Below are 16,271 nucleotides of genomic sequence, written 5' to 3' on the forward strand. Positions count from 1 at the left end.
CAGCCGCAGACTCTTCCAGATCGGGGGGTGGGGAAGTGGTGCAGGGAGAGGTGGGGGAGAGGAGTGGGAAGGAAAAGCCCAGAACCCCGGGCCTGCCCTCCAGGCTGCTTTCTTTTTTCTGGGCCTGGCTCTAGCTCCTGTTATGGGTTCCTCCGTCCATAACAGTGATAATAACAATAGTGGCAGCTAGCGCTTCTGGGGGCTTACCATGTGCCAGGCCCAGCTCCCAGTGCCGTGCCATCCCCAGTCCTGTGTGGGTTGCTTGCTTTTTTAATTTTTTTTTTTGAGGCAGATTAGCCCTGAGCTAACAGCTGCCACCAATCCTCCTCTTTTTGCTGAGGAAGACTGGCCCTGAGCTAACATCCATGCCCATCTTCCTCTACTTTATATGTGGGACACCTACCACAGCATGGCTTGATGAGCGGTGCGTAGGTCCACACCCGGGATCTGAACTGGCGAACCCCGGGCCATGGAAGCAGAGCATGGGAACCCAACTGCTAGGCCACCAGGTGGCCCCCGGGTTGCTATTTTTATCCCCATTTTACCCATGATGAAACTCAGGCCCAGAGTGGTTAAGTCACTCACCCCAGGTCACCCAGCTGGGAAGTGGCCCCTGAGTCAAGTTCTTCTCAGAGTGCTATGTGTTCGGTGCCTTCTGCCCACCTCTCAACATCCGTCATTCCTCAGCCCCGGAGTTTAGTGCTCTCTGTCCCACTGCCACCCTCACGCACACCAAGCAGCCCCAGGGCCTTTACCCGTGCTGTCCTCTCTGCCTGGAGTGCTCTTCCCGTGCTGGCTCCCCACCCATTCTTGGGATCTCAGTGGGAATGTCACTTCTTCAGAGAGGCCTTCCCTGCCAGCCCATCTTCCCCCCACATCCAGGCTTCTTACTCTTCTGAGACCTCGTTTGTTCTGTGAAACCCTCCTGGGGCTGGGAATCCAGCAGTGAGCAAGGACAGCAAGGTCCCTCGTGGCAGCCTGACCTCCGGGGACACAGCCCCGCTGCCAGCATCCACCCGCCCACTCATCCTGACCCCGTTCCTCGCTCCCCCACCTCTAAATAAGCGTGAACTCCTTGAATCATGCCCGGACTAGCTGGTCTCCTTGGAGAATCGTTGACCGTCATGGAATGAATCACCCCTTGCTCCCCGCCAGGGCCCCTCTCAGCCTCGGTTCTCCCCACTTCCCACCCACAAGTCCCACCCTTGGTGAGTCTCTCCTGGGAGCTCCTGAGCAGTAAGACAGAGAAACCAGAGTGGCTTCAAGGATCAGCCCTAAATCAAAAGAGCTGAGGGTGAATGTGGCAAATGACGCGCCCTGAACCTGTTTCCTCTGCTCTGAGGAATGCCGATCTGTCTGTGAGGTCTTCCAGGCCCAGCGTGATCCCCTCAAGACCCCATCTTGAGTCTTCTCGCCATTTGCATTCCTCTTTTCTGAACTTTTTCCAATTTCCAGGTGTTCCTGTTAAGACATGGGACTCAGAAACAAACATTGTTAACTAGCGCCAAATCAAGCAGGACCATCACACCCTACATTCTGGAGATGATACCTTTATTAATGTGACCCAAGATTGCAGTAAAGAAGGTCCATCCTCTTCCCCCTCCTGCTGCTCGCAGCTCTAGAGCAGTGGCTCTCAAGCCTGGCTGCCCATGGGAAGCACCTGGGAAATTTTTAAAAACCCCAGTGCCCGGGGCACACCCCATGCCAGTTAAATCAACATCTCTGCAGACGGTCCTGGGTGATTACTGTGGGTAGCCAGGCTGAGAGGTCGAGCTGCTGGTGTCCTGTGGCCTCCCAGACCTCTGAGCCCCAACCATCGTCCCTGAGTCACTGAGTCCCTTGTCTCCTGGCCTTTAAGGGTGACCAGAGTTATTTAGGTAAACATCTACCCAAGTGTTCCCAAAGTGTGTTCCCGGGAGCACCAGTTCTGCAAGATGCCCCCCGAGGAACGGGGCTGTGGTCGTTGAGTTGGGGAAATGCTGCTCCCCCTGCACTGGGGCAGCAGATGAGTCAGGGTGGAAACAGGAAGGCAGAAACACCTGAAACCAGGCTTCCTGTAGAACTAACCAGAAGGGCTGTTCCCACTGAGACCAGCTGGATCCTCCTGGTCGAGGGGTCTGTGGATCCCCAGACGTCGCCAGCACACCCTGAGCCAGGCGCTAACGCCCCAGCGCCCCCCAGACCTGGTTGTTAAGCGTTTGCCAGCACCCCACTGCCTGCCCACTCTCTCCTCCTGCCCTCTGACCTCCTGCCACTGTCTCCCATTGACCAGACCCAACAGGAAGCCAGCTGGCTGGGGCCCCAGACTCGCGTGGCTCAGGGCAAGACAGAAAATGTAGAGAACAGATCAGGAGGAGCCAATGGGAAGTCAGCGGCAGGCCAGGCCCCCACTCTGGGGCAGACAGGGACACCTTGGGGTCCACGCACCCTCCATGTGGGGCAGGGACACGCCCGTCTAAACGCTTACCAGCACTGAGCAGGGTGGCCGGCTGGGAACGGGCCAGTGTGCCTAGGAGGCTCCGGTTGGCACTGTGATTACGCAGCAGACCACGTCAGCCCACACCCCAGCCCCTTGGCACGTTTGATGATGACAGCATACTTCCAGTCAGAGAAAGTGATGTTCCCATTTCGATCGGTTCATCGCCGACACACTCACATGCCGGGCGGTCCTCACTCCTGAGCTACCTCAGAACCACTGGAGGGTTTGTGGGAACACAGATGGCCCAGCCCCACCCCCGAGCTTCTGACTCAGTGAGTTTGACATTGTGATATAATAAGAAATACACATTTTGGTGGGCATCCCCGTCTCCTGACCAGAGCTCCTAAAACCTACGTAATTTCCTAAACAGTAAAGGTGCTAGGAGCATCTTTAATTCAAACAGTTGATCTTTGACCCCAGTTCCTGACACGGAGCTCCCAGTTCTCTTACAACATCCTGGGTGAGAGGAGCATCTTTTGCTCCAATGAGGTGACTCTGGCTGGGCTCCCGGCCAGCTTCAGGATGATGGGGACTGGTCACCAGATAGAGTGTGATTAGAAGTGTGGAGTTTTCTTCCTCCGGGGAGGGGAGAGGGGTTGGAGACTGAGTTAATAATCGATCATGCCTACACGAGGAAGCCTCCGTAAAAACCCCTCCAGGATGGGGTCTGCAGAGCTGCCAGGCTGGGGAGCACATCCACATGCCAGCAGCGTGACGCACCCCAGCTCCCCGAGGACAGAAGCTCCTGTGCCCCGGACCCTTCCAGACCTCACCTGTGTGTCTCTTCATCTGGCTGTTCACCTGTATCCGTTAAAATAGCCTTCGTCATAAATCAGCAATAGTAAGAAACTGCTTTCCTGGGTCTGTGAGCTGCTCTACGAGTCAGCAAGCCTAAGGAGGGGGCCGTGGGGACCTCTGATTTGTAGCCAAGTGGGACAGAAGTGCCGGTGGCCTGGGGCCCCACTACGTGCGACTGGCATCTGAAATGAGGGGGGAGCGGGAAGTCTTGTGGGACAGGGCTCTTAATCGTAGGGTCTACACCATCTCTGGATGGTGTCAGAGTCAAATCGAAGTGGAGGACCCTGGCTGGTGTGTAGAAATGGTGGGTGTGGGAACACCACCCGCTCTGGGGTCAGAAGCACCGTGAATGGGAGAGGAAAGGAAAGACGCAGCGCGTTGTTCCTGGGCGGTGGGATGGGCGCCCGAGAGCCTGCTCTTCTAAGTTCCCAGGCGGTGCCGACGCTGCGGGTCTGGGGACCCCACTTTGAGAATTCACAGCACGGACTGGGCTGACCTGTAAGACCCCTGACAGATATAAAGTGTCTTGCTGTGTTATCACCAACAAGCCCAGGGGGTGCCAGGTGGACCGAGGTGACACATGTGGGCCAGACTTTGCAGTGACTCAAAGGCCAGGTGGTTTGCAAAGAAAGGATGTGGCAAGACAGGGAGGGCTGGACAGAGCACTCGGGGACCCTCGGTGAGCGGGACGGGGCCGGGCAGTGGCACAGGGTCCCTGAATTCAAGGATGACTTGCTGATAATACAAGGAAGAGGCTGAGGATGGAAACGAGAAGTGGGAAGAGAAATCTTGGGAGAGAGAAGGAACTGATGGCCTGGGGCTGCCCAAGGTGCCAGCCCTCCAGGCAGAGAGACTCAGGTGCAGGGGTCTGGACTGAGCAAGAGAAGGCAGACACGAGAGAGAACATTCTGTGCGATTCCTTTGTGTCCATCCAAGAACAGGCAACACCAATCTATGGGAACAGAAATCAGACGGAGAGCTGCGCATGTCCACGTTTTGACCTGGGTGGTGTCCACACGGGCGTGCGCACCTACAAAAACTCATCAAGCTGCACACTTAGGATGTGTGTGCTGTACCCCATGGAAGTTACACCTCCGCGTGTGTCCACCCAGACTTGGCCTCGTCGGTTCCTCTGCTGCATGTTGACCAAGGCTCCCTGCATGTGAGACATCCTGCCGGCTGCAAGGATGCAGCTGGGAGAAAAAGCTCCTCTTCCTGCCCTGTCTGGACGGCATCTCCACCACGATGCAGACCTGGTGTGCCCCAAGAAGCCCCGGCAAAGGCGGCTCAGAGGCGGCGGGCAGATGTGGGCCAGAGACGCTGGTCCAGGCCTGGGAGAGGTCAGGAGGTCACCAAGATGCTCTAGTGAGGTCCTGCACCAGGTGGCCGCAGGAGGAGGGGGATGGAGGGCGCGCGCTTGGGCAGAAAGGACAGTTCGTGCAGGAGGGCAGAAAGGATGTGCGTGCGTGCAGGGAAGTGTGGGCCTTTGATAAGGCTGGAATGTGAGATTCAAGGTGGGAGAAAGCCAGAGATACGCAGGGCTGCTGGTGGGGGGCCCTGTGGGGCTGCTGAGGTTGACCTTTTCCCCTAAAGGCAGGGGCTGCTTTCAAAGCATTCCAAGCTGAGGGGCGACCCGGCCAGCTTTGGATGGAGAGAGATGGCCGGTGTCAGGGGGCTGGGAGGGGGCCAGCCAGGGGGCGGGCGCAGACACCCAGATGAAGTGCCATTTCTAATAAACTTCCACCGGTGCCTTCCTTATGCCCCGGCAGTCCTGCCTCTAGGTACTCACCCCAAAAAACGCAAACAAAGGCTCACACAGGAACAGTGGCAGCAAAAAGCTGGAAACAGACAAATGTCCAGGAAACGGGTGAACCAGCTGTGGTGTATGCAGACGGTGCAAGTCTGTGCAGCAATAAAAAGGAGGGACCACAGACCATCAACGTGGTGAATCCCAGAGCCACAGCATCGAGCCAGACACAAGAGAGAGCATTCTGTGTGATTCCGTAGATGTCACAACCAACAGCGGGCAAAGCTAAGGAATGGGGACAAAAGGCAGAAGAGGGGGCCTTCCCGGGGGCGGAGCATGCTCCGCATCTTGACCGGGGTGGTAGTCAAGCGGGCATGCAGATCTGCCCACTTCAGGAATGTGCACTGTACTGTATGTGGGTTATACCTCCTTTTATAAAATGATGATGACAACGCAGGCGAGAGATGAAGCGGGATTGGGGTAGGGGACAGAGGAGGGATGTGAAGGGTCAGAAAGTGATATGATGTTGGGTCCCATTGCTCTGGGGACCCCTCCCGGGGAACAGTGTGTTCAGCCACCGAGTCGCAGGCCCCCAGACTGTGCCAGAGGAGAAGCCCACCGAGAGCTCTGGGCTGGGCAGGTGCTGGAGGCCTGGTGAGGGGGCGTCATGGAAACCTGGTGTGGGGCCTGGTCCAAGGCCACATGGAGTCAGGACCAGCGCATCTCCAGTCTCGGGGCCCCCGCGGAACTTGGTGCAGGTCAGGAGCTCAGAACCCGATGATGGAGGAGTGATGAGGGAACGAGCGAATGAACGAATGAGAGGAAGAGGTCGGGGCCAGGCTCCGGGGAAATTCTTTTGCTGTGAGGCGTTTCCTCCCCTGAAAATGGCTGGGTGGCAGACCCCCACTCCCGAGGCTCTGAATGGGCTCCAGGCTCTCAGAGGCCCCCGTGCTGCTGCCGTCTGGACACTTCACGATTGTTGAACACAGGGCCCCACGTCTTTGTTCTGCGCTGGGCCTGCCTATTCCGTAACCTGCCCTGGTTCTGGCCTGGGGACAGGGGTCTCTGAGCAGCTTGGGGAAGGGGAGAGGATGCCAAGACTGATGCAGAACAGCTGTCAGGGGGATTTGGGGCTCCCAGACACACACACGCAGCCACACCGTTGCTGGGGACAGTGGGGGTTTCAGGGTGTAGTTATGGTGACGTCAGGGGAGGAGACCCCCAAGGACCAGATCCTGTTGAGACCTAGGCTTCTCTCCACCCCTCGAGGTCCCCAGAGGTGGCGCCAGCACAGGGGGTGAGGGTCGTCTGTATCAGCGGGCGCCGTGGCCCGAGGCTCCCTACGGTCGTGGGTGGGGCTGGCCTTTCTGTCCCCGGGCAGGAGGCCACACACAGCAGCTCCAGAGGAAGGAAGAGGAGCTCGTGGCGTGGCTGATCCCGCCCAGGACAGGTCAGATCACACACACCCAGGAGAGGGAGCCCACCGGCCAGCTCTGGACCCCGGGGAGGAGAGACCAAGCCCACAGCCCCGTGACCTCTGTCCCCTCAGCAAGCTCCACCCACTGAACTGTGACCTCTCCTGTCTGCCCCTCACTCCTCCCAACACACACACACACACTCACTCAAAGATATGCACACATCTACACACATATACACACTACACACACATACACACACAGCATCCCGGAATCTGGCCTGTCCCAAGTGGAGCTTCTTCCTGGGGACAGGAAGTGGCTGTGACCTTGATGCTTTCTTGGGATTGCTGCCACAGCCCCTGACCCGTGCTTGCCCATATCCTCCCCACAATCTTCAAAATGCAGGTCTGATCCTGTCACCCTTCTCTGGGGTTTCCCTTAGCTCTGGGGAGAAAGTCCAAACTCCTTCCGCGGCCACCGAGTCCTACGTGATCTGGCTCCTGTCAACCTCTCCAGCCTCAGCTGACACCCTCGCCCAGACACGTGCCCCACGTGTTTCTCAGAAGACTCCTTCCAACCTCAGGGCCTTTGCACCTCCTGTTGGCCTCTCCTGGAAGGTCTTTTCTAGCCTGGTCAATCCTCACCCCACTCTGTTCCTAGCCCTGTTGTCTCTCTCAGGGGGCTTTTCCCGACATCGCCGGACTGGTCAGTGAGTGGCAGGACGTTTGGTCACCTGCTTGTTCGCTCATCTCCCCACCAGATCATCATCTCCTCAGGGGCAAGACCTGTGTCTTTTCCTCCGCCAGCATAAGCCCACCTCTTAGGAAAGCACCTGGTGCATGAATTCCTGCGGATTGAGTCATCGAAGAGCAGGGACCCCTGCCCAGAGGTCACAGCCATTTGACGGGGAAGCGGCATGGAGCTGAATTCCACGGCACATTCCTGTGTGTGACCTAGATGACCCACGTCCCCTCGCTGGCCTCAGCTTCTCTGCCTGGGAAATGAGGCACTGGGCTCCCGGGACAGCCCTCTGAGCAGAGCACTCTGAGCCCAGGCTCTCAGTGGGGCACAGGGATCCCAGAGGAAGATCCGCTCCTGCCCCCAGGCTGCCCACACTGATCAAATGGAGGTGGAGGGGGCAGGGCCAGGAGGAGGAGAAAGGCCACGGGGCCTGGAGGCAGGTCTGGAATCCTCGACAGCCAGTGGCGAACAAACCCATCCTTGTACCGACTTGTGAGCAGAGCGGAGCCAGGCCCAGCCTACTGATGTCTCAGCCTCAGTGCCTCGGATTCCAGCGTTCAAACGTCATCGCCTGTAGTGCAGGAATTGTCCCGCGGTGAGGATGGCGGGGGCCCTGCTCCTGCAGCAGACAGCTCAGCAACTCTCCTCTCCAGGCCCAGACAGCCAGGCTGCTCCTCCCACTCCAGCCATGCACCGAACACGTGGAGCCTCCAAGGCCCTGCCCGGACCTGACTCTGCCCGCTGGCGGCCCCCAGCGCTGCAGAGGGCGGGTAGCTCTCCACTCAGTCCAAGGAGCCCAGAGCCTGTCAGGTCCTGCTGGATGCGGCCCTGGAGCAAGGCAGGGATCTCGTCTATTCAGGCAGGCGTGCCCTTGTTCCAGCCAGCTCCTTAGCCCAGCGCTCATCCCAGTGCCTCCATTCCCTCATTGGACTGACCCTTTCTGAAAATGTGCAAACAGCACTGGGTCATGGCAGACAACTTGGAAATACAGATAAGGAGCAATCTCATTATCCCCCTATCCAGTGATGCTGCTGAGGAAGATGACAGTCATGAAGACGGCGATGATGAAGATGATAATGACGATGGTGAAGATAATGATAATGGTGATGAAGATGGCATGATGAAGATGATAATGACGATGGTGGTGATGATGAAGATGATGACGAAGATGGCAATGGCAATGATGGTGACGGTAATGATGGCGATGAAGATGATGGTGATCAAGATGATGGTGATGATTAAGATGGTGATGATGAAGAGGGCAATGGTGATGAAGATGATGGAGATATTGATGAAGACGATGCCAACAACTAACCAGAAGCCAGCTGTGGTTCAGTTTGGTCTCAACTTAGGGTGGTATCAAAGGAGGCCAAGTAGGTCTCGTTTCCTCAAAAACCAAAGCCACTCTCAAAGAAGGCTGTCTTGTGTTTGGGGGTAGAATTGGGCAAAATCAGGAAAATAGGCTGCAGGCGGTGTGCTGCCATCACATTGCCTGTCTCGACCCCCGCTGCCCCTTGATTTGCTCCTCTGTACATGTGGCTAATAAGACTACCTGCCTCGGAGGGTGATGCGAAGATTAATTTTACAGAAAGCGCTGAGCACCGGCCTGGCATCTGGTCAGGATGTAATAAATCGCAGCTTTTATGATTATCATGTTCATTCCCATCTGTCCATCCTCTCCAGCTCGCCCCCTCTCTGCCCCTGGTGCTACTTCTCCCTTCTTCCCCTGGGCTGTCCTGTCACCTTGGCCCTGAGCCAATGGGGCCTCTAAGCTGCTTTGTAAGATCCTCATGGGTTCTGCCTGCGGTCCAGGGGCCTCCAGAGTCACACCCACAAGAGGGAAGTCACCAGCCGTGTGAAGATGCACCCAGTAAGCACCGCCGGGCTCCAGCGAGGAGCAAGGCTCCATCCTCACCAGTTGGTGGGGGATGTGAGCACCTAAACAGGCCGCTAGGACGATGCCATTTTTCTCGGCTCCACCCCGGCCTCTTCTGTCTCTCTCAGTGATCTCCTTTGATCAGCAGGCTTTCGACATCATCTGTTTGCCAACAGCACCCACACACTCCAGCCAAGACCCCTTGGTTCCCACACCCCAACCTCCTGGACCCAGCTGGAGAGGTCTACGGGCATCTCAACGTGGAAAGACAGCCCTCAACCCCCGCCTTACCCCAGCCTCTTCCGGCTCCATCGCCTCCACCTGGTAGATGCTCCGTCCTCCATCGCTCGCTGAAATGAGAGAAACGGCTGGCGTTCTTGACTCCTCCTCGCTCACCCCAGTGGTGGCTGGAGTCGGCTCATGTTTTGAGATCCAGTTGTGCACATCTCTTCCCAACTCTGCAAGGCAAGCGGGTAGCTTGAAACCAGCTGTGCTGGGCATATTTGCACCGCAGGACCTGGCAGATGCTACAGATCAGGGCTTCTCTTTCGGGGGGGGGGGGGGGGTCTCAGTTGTTTCACATTTAGCAGACCCCGCTGTTCCTTCTCCAGTTTAACCCACCTCCAAGTCACATTCATGCCAGCTCCAGAATGGACCAAGAACCCATCAGTTCTCCACTTAAACCGCCAACATCCTGACCTGGGGCGCTGCGGCTCTGGCTGAGCAGCCACCCCAGCCTGCCAGCTGCTCTCGTGTTTCCCTCTGCCCGGTCCCACCGGTCCCACCGGTCCCCGGCTCAAAGCCCTGCAGGTGCTCCCATGGCAGCCCCAAGAATAGCCAAGGTTGTCTCTGGGCCTGCAAGACTCTGCGTGGCCTGGCCTCGGCCAGCCCCCAGGGCTCCTCCCTCCTTCCTCCAGCCTCCTTCCAGCTAACAAGCCTGTTCCTACCCTCGGGCTCTGCATGTGAGCATCCCACCCTGCCTTCCCTCAGCTTCCCCCACCCCAACTCTGGGGGCGACCGAGTCCACCTTAGCTGAAGTGCCACCCCTCCAGAGGGCTTCCCGTGATGCCCACCACTCCCACCCCCTAGCTCCCTCCCCAGCTCCCTCTTACCATCTTCACTCTAACTCAGGACACTTGGGCGAGAATCGCTTGCTGGCTTGGCTGGTCTGGTTTGCAGAGACTGGAACCACGGCACATACTCAGCACAAATCCCAGCACACAGTAGGGCTTGGGAAATGCAAACACACACACACACACACACACACACACACACACACGCTTCGTCCGAGAGGATCAGAGACAGATCTAGAGAGGGCTGCCCAGAACCGGAGGGGAGCAAGGCAGCGCGTCACCGCGGGCAGTGCAGGGAGGCCACACGTGGCAGGTGGGGACAGATCCGTGCACTGGGGGCCTGGAGGAGGGCGAGGAGAGACAGGGTGGACGGAAGTAGCCCTTCCAGGTGAGCTCCTGCAGGGGCCAGCCTCAGGCTGCCTGCCAAGGCAGTGAGGCCAGGGCGGGCCTGAGGACAGCCAGAGGACGCCCAGACGTGGTCAGGCAGGGAAATGCAGGGTCTGGTTTGCAGTTTATAGGTTTCTAAGAGACTCTGGAGGCATGCAGGGCCTCAGGAGAGGACGACCAGATTCTGGAGTCCTGCTTCCCCTGTGGACAGGACCCCGCAGCCCCGAGGCCTCTCCTTGGGACTTCCAGGACTCCGCCTGCAATTGCTCTCCTGCAGAGAAACACACAAAATCCTCCTGCGGCTGTTTGCTGGTCCTGTCCCTGCGGAACGGTCTGGCTCACCTGAGGCCCTGACCCCACGTGCCCAGGAAGGCAAGGCCCCAAGGGTCTGTGCGACCTGATAACGGAGGCGAACAGGCTTTTTCAAGCGGCATGTGAGGCGAAAGAAACAAAGAAAGTCATGCTGTGGGGGCCAACGGGCCACAGCCACGGATGGCACAGAGGACACAGCGTGGCAACCCAGGGCTGCTCGGTGTGTCTGTCCAGGACAACGAATGTGGACAAGAAGGACCCACAGACAGCCTGGGGCCTGCGGGCCTCCTCATGCAGCCAACCAGCTCCCAGGGAGCCCAGGGGCCTGGGACGTGCCCTTGGAGGAACCGCAGGACACCAGCTGGACTCTCAAGGTCAGGGACAAGCAGACGGGCCTCGGTTTTCTGAGGCACGACCAACGTACGTGCTGGAACTCCAGCCCCAAGTACAGATTATTCACAGATTTCAAGCCTGTGGGGAGGATGCAGCAGTGGCCCAAGGACGTCCCATGGATCCGCCAGGAGTGGGCAAGTCAGATGACTGTCATTCCTCTGTCTTGTGGGGCCTACAGCCTGCTGCAGAAGGTGGCGTAGACAGCGGTGGTACTCAAACTCGAGGGAGCGTCAGAATCCCCCAGAAGCCTGGTGAAAATGCAGACTGCTGGGCTCACCCCAGAATTTGTGATCTAGTGGGTCTGGGGCAGGGCCCAAGAATCTGTATTTCTAAACGTTCCCCTCTGCTGCTGCTGCTCCAGGGACCACACTTTGAGAACCAGTGCCCTGGAGGACGTTGGCAGGGTCAGGGGTTAAGGGGATGTGGGCTGGATGTTTGGGAAATCAGCAGGTCCAGAGCCACACAAAGGACTCGGCCCAGAGTAAAAATGTCTGGATGGTGGTGGGCAGAGAGGAGGGGTATATCCCCCATTTACTGAGGACCCATAAGGTGCCAGGCAACAAGCTACCCCGGGGGACAGGTGTTACTCCCCCCATTTTATAGACAAGGAGCTTGAAGCTCAGAGAAGTGAAGTAACTTGCCCAAGGATGCACAGCTAGTAAGTCCCAGAGACCGGACCCTTGTCACTCACCCCTCTGCCAATCATAGAGTCATGTCCTCTGGAGGAAGGGTCTCTAATGATGCGCCACAGGGCTCTGTCTTCAACCTTGGCCAATTCAAAATTGTCATCAAAGATTTAAATATACTGAAGCCATGCCAATCCATACGAAAATGATATAAAGCCAAGAGGGGCGATCCATGCTCAAAACTGCTTTAAGAGTCTATCAGGAAAGTCTGAAAGCAACAAGATGCATTCACTCATTCACTTAATATTTACTGAGCTACTACTATGCCCCAGGCCCTGTGTTGCGCACACACTAGTGAACAAAACGAAACAGAGGAAATCTTTGTCTCGAATTGTCTTTACTTATGATGATTATTATTGATTATACAAAGATAACGGAAATTTGAATTTTTAAAAATCCGTCTACGATTCCGTGGCCCCGGCGACCGGCCATCAGTACGGTTTCGCCGTCTGCTTCCCTTGCTCCTGTCATAAGGAGTTCATGCCTCCCGGCTCCGCAACTGCCATTTGCAAAGGCTGAGAATGTTCCTCTCGCAGCATTCGCCCCCATGTCCTGACCTGTCCTCAGGAGCCCGCCTGGACGTGGCTCGCGGTTTGTGCCGTGAACATCAGTGCGGGGGTGGCGGCTCCTGGTTTACCGCAGCTGTTTCTGGCTCGGGGGTTTTCCTTTGGGATTGGAATTTCAGGCTCAGAGGATGGTCGTGCACTCAGAGTGAGACGAAATGCCACAGGGATGGACGTCAGTGCTCCAACGAGTTCAAAGGTCAATGTCATGAGAACCGAGTCGGGGAAACTAAGTCACGGTAAATGAGCAAGGCCACATGGAGGTTCATCCATTTGGTGGGGTCGCTGGTTCTCTGGGCTTCTCATGAGGGCCCGCCAGGGTCACCAGCCGGCCTCTGCTTTCCTGGTGGCCTTGCTTTTCTGCAAAACTATTTTTCTTTCAGACTTCATGGCTGTTCCTGCAGTCGCGTAAGAATGTGATTTACAAAAAGATGGGCCCCCAGGCTGGGGGGTCTAATGGATTGGGCGCCTCCTTGGGCCGGGTGGAGTCTAGGCTGCATCTCAGTTCATCCTCCAACTCCAAACAGGGACAGAGGCTCCCAGCCCTGTCTGCATGTGGGAACCGCTACGAAACTCCCTGCGTCCAGCGGCACCCCAGCCCGGTGACTTGAGAATCTCTGGGGCTGGGTTGGCAATTAGTGTATCTTTCAATTCACCCCCAAGTGACTCTGATGTTCAGCAGCGATGAGAAGCACTGCTCTGCCATTATCTGCGTCTCATAGGCAAGGAAATGGAGGCTCAGAGAGGTTAAGTCACTCGCCCAGAGCCACACAGCTGAAAGTGATGGAGCCAGAATCCCCGTTGGCCTGACAAAAGGGAAGCCTTTTACACCCTGGGCTGTACCTCACTGGGCGGAAGGTACATTCACTCTCTGCCAAAACTTTCCTACTGGTTTTTAAGGAAAAGAGTGGGGAATCAGGAAACAGAGAATGTGGCTGGTGACCCCCAGCCTCAGCCCTGTGCAGACGCTCCTTCCGGGGCCCACACCGCATCCTCCTCTGACTCCTGACCGCCAGGGCTCTCTCCATGTGGGGGGCGCAGGGCCTTCCCCAGCTTTGACATCCTCCCCCAGGGTCTGCGGTGACTTGGGGATCAGGCACCTGCACTGAGCCCTGCTCCCTCCCCCGGGCGTCCCGGGGCAGCAAGGACAAGGACGGGGTCGGCCCCCAGACAGGCCCCAGTCAGAAGCCCCTCTTCTACCACGTTGCCACATGGCCCTGGGCAAGTCTCCCCCAGTTTCTTCATCTGTAAACTGAACTTGTCACGGAAAATATTTGCCCACCTCCCTGGTGGGGGCAGAATCGATGCGACGAGGTGGAGGCCAGGGATCTGTGAAGGGTAAGGCGCGGGCAAATATTAGTTCTCTGTCATGTGCTGGCCTGGTCATGCCAGGGCACTGGGCAGCCCGGGTCGCAGTCCCAGCCCCTCCGCTTCCCGTGACTGGGCCACATCTCACACTCAGGGCCTCAGTCTCCTAACCTGTAGGATGGGCGAGAGGTGGCCCAGTGCCTTCCTCACTGGACTCGGCTATGGATCTAAAACACAGATCCCCGAGATGCCTCATAGTGTGGGCACCTTGGAAAGCCGGTGGCCCTGGGGATAGCGGCCCTTCAGGAGAGGTCCGGCTGTGCCTTTGTGTCTGAGACAGGAAGGCAGCTCCGTTCCCTCCATAGTTCCTTGTCGGCCTTTCTCCTAGAGGTGCCCAGACTCTGCAAGTGCAACCCTGCTCTGCTGCTCATGCTGTGTGACCTCAGGCTCAAGATGAGCCTCAGCTGTGTGTAAAGAACCTTCTGTCCACAGTGCCTGGCGCCCAGAGGTGCCCAGCAAGTGCAGAGCTGTGGGAGCCGCCACAGAGAAATAGGGATGAGGAGGAACAGAAGGGGGCAGGAATGAGGAGGGGCCAGGGGCCGCCCTTCCAATGGTCCTGGGATTTCTTAGGAGGACTGGTGAGTTTGATACGGGAGTGAAGGAATCCATTTCAAAACCCAGATCCCCAGGGAAGCAACCTGAAGTTACCCCATCCTCTCTTCTGCTGGTCCCCCAGCTCCGGAGCACCTGCAGGGGATTGGGGGAAGCATGGGGGGGTGACAGGGTCTGGGGCGGGGGCGGTGGGGGGGCTGCCACAACAAGCTCAACAGGCCGCTGCATTTGAGCTCCTCCCGCATCCAGGCCCCTTCCCTCAGCTTTAGTGATCAGCTGCCACCCCCTTGCAAGCCCCACGTTGGCAAGACAGGTGCACAGATGGGGAAACTGAGGCACCTCTCCCAAGGCACACTGCCCACCCAGCCACTTTGCCGTGCTCCAGGGGGACCAACTGTCCTGGTTTGCCTGGGACCGAGGGGCTCCTAATACACGGCGGGGCTTCCAGTGCTGGGCCCGGGGATCCGCGTCTACACCAGCAGGTACCGAGGTCCAGTAGGAGGCGCATGTGTGACTCAGTTTCCTAGGAGCCACAAGAAGCAAGTAAAAAGGAGGTGAAAGGAAGTTTAATACAGTATCTTTTTTAACCCAAGGTGTCCAAAATATTTTCATTTCAATATGTAATCCACATAAGAAGTATTAATGAGACATTGTATCTTTTTTTGGGACTAACTCTTTGAAACGTAGTGTGTCTTCTGCACTTAAACCGAATTTGCCAAAGAAAATACAGGCTGCCCAGGTAACTTTGAATTTCAGATAAACCACGAACATTATTTTGGGTATAAGTACATCCCCAACATTGCCTGGGACGCACTTATGGTAAGAGATCACTTCCTGTCCATCTGAGATGCAGTTACCTGCGCACCTGTCTTACTGGCCACCCCGCAGCCCTGCGGACAGCACACCCGGCGCAGGCTCGCGGCTCAGGGGCAGACCTGCCTCTGTTCTCGGGGCGAGGAGACGGGGCGGCTCCAGGGGAGTCGGGGGGCCAAGAGGCGCCGGTCCCCATGTGCCCCCGCTCAGACCTGTCCTAGTCCTTTCCTCTCTGCAGCCCCCTCTAACCCTCACCCCTCTGTCTGCCTAGGACATTATCTGTCTTTGTCGTAGTCGAGCTTTCCAGAAGCAGCTCCAAACATTCTATTTCTGATAATCTCTTGGCAGACGACAGGGAAGAAAGTCCACATCTCGCCCACAATTCTCTGTATCAGCAAACTTTCAAAATCCGGAAAAGGGGTCAGGGCCGGCGGGGGCGATGGGGCAGGTCGGGGAGGGTGGACAGGCCAGACCCAGAGATGGGGGCCGGGGGGGCCCACCTCCCTCCCAGGCTCTCCCCTGCAGACCCCAAGCCTCAGCCTCGCCCCCCATGGGCTGAGACACTCTCAGTGGGAGTCTCTGACCCTGGGGTGTCTCTCTCTGCCTCAGTTTATCCAAAAACACTGGGAAGTAGCAGACCAGAGCCGTGGGATGGGGAAGCGGAGACAGCGAGGTGGCTGCTGGGGAGAGATGCAGCCTGCACCAGAGGTACGTCTACCGGAAGCCGCACTCCCCGGCTGTCACTGGGCTCCCGGTGTGTTCAAAACTGCTGGCCAGGTCCTGGTGTGTATGGGTGTAGGCTCAGCGTGTCAGGGAGTGTTGGTAACAAGGCCGTGGCTGGAACAGGGGCCCAGAGAGGTAGGCCACAGGCCCAAGGTCACACAGCACACTGGGAGCAGAGCTAGAAGCCAGCCTGGGGGTGGAGGCCTGGAGCAGTGGGTTTCCCCTGCCCTCTGCCCCATGCTAAGTACTGTGTCACATGACCCCAGGGGGCACCACAGCTGAGGATCCCAGGAGGAAAGGGCCCCCGGTAAAATGAGGCTCCGAGGGGGCAGTGCCCCCCCTGAG

Source organism: Equus quagga, chromosome 13 (genome assembly GCF_021613505.1).
Source record: "Equus quagga isolate Etosha38 chromosome 13, UCLA_HA_Equagga_1.0, whole genome shotgun sequence".
Classification (NCBI taxonomy): domain Eukaryota; kingdom Metazoa; phylum Chordata; class Mammalia; order Perissodactyla; family Equidae; genus Equus; species Equus quagga.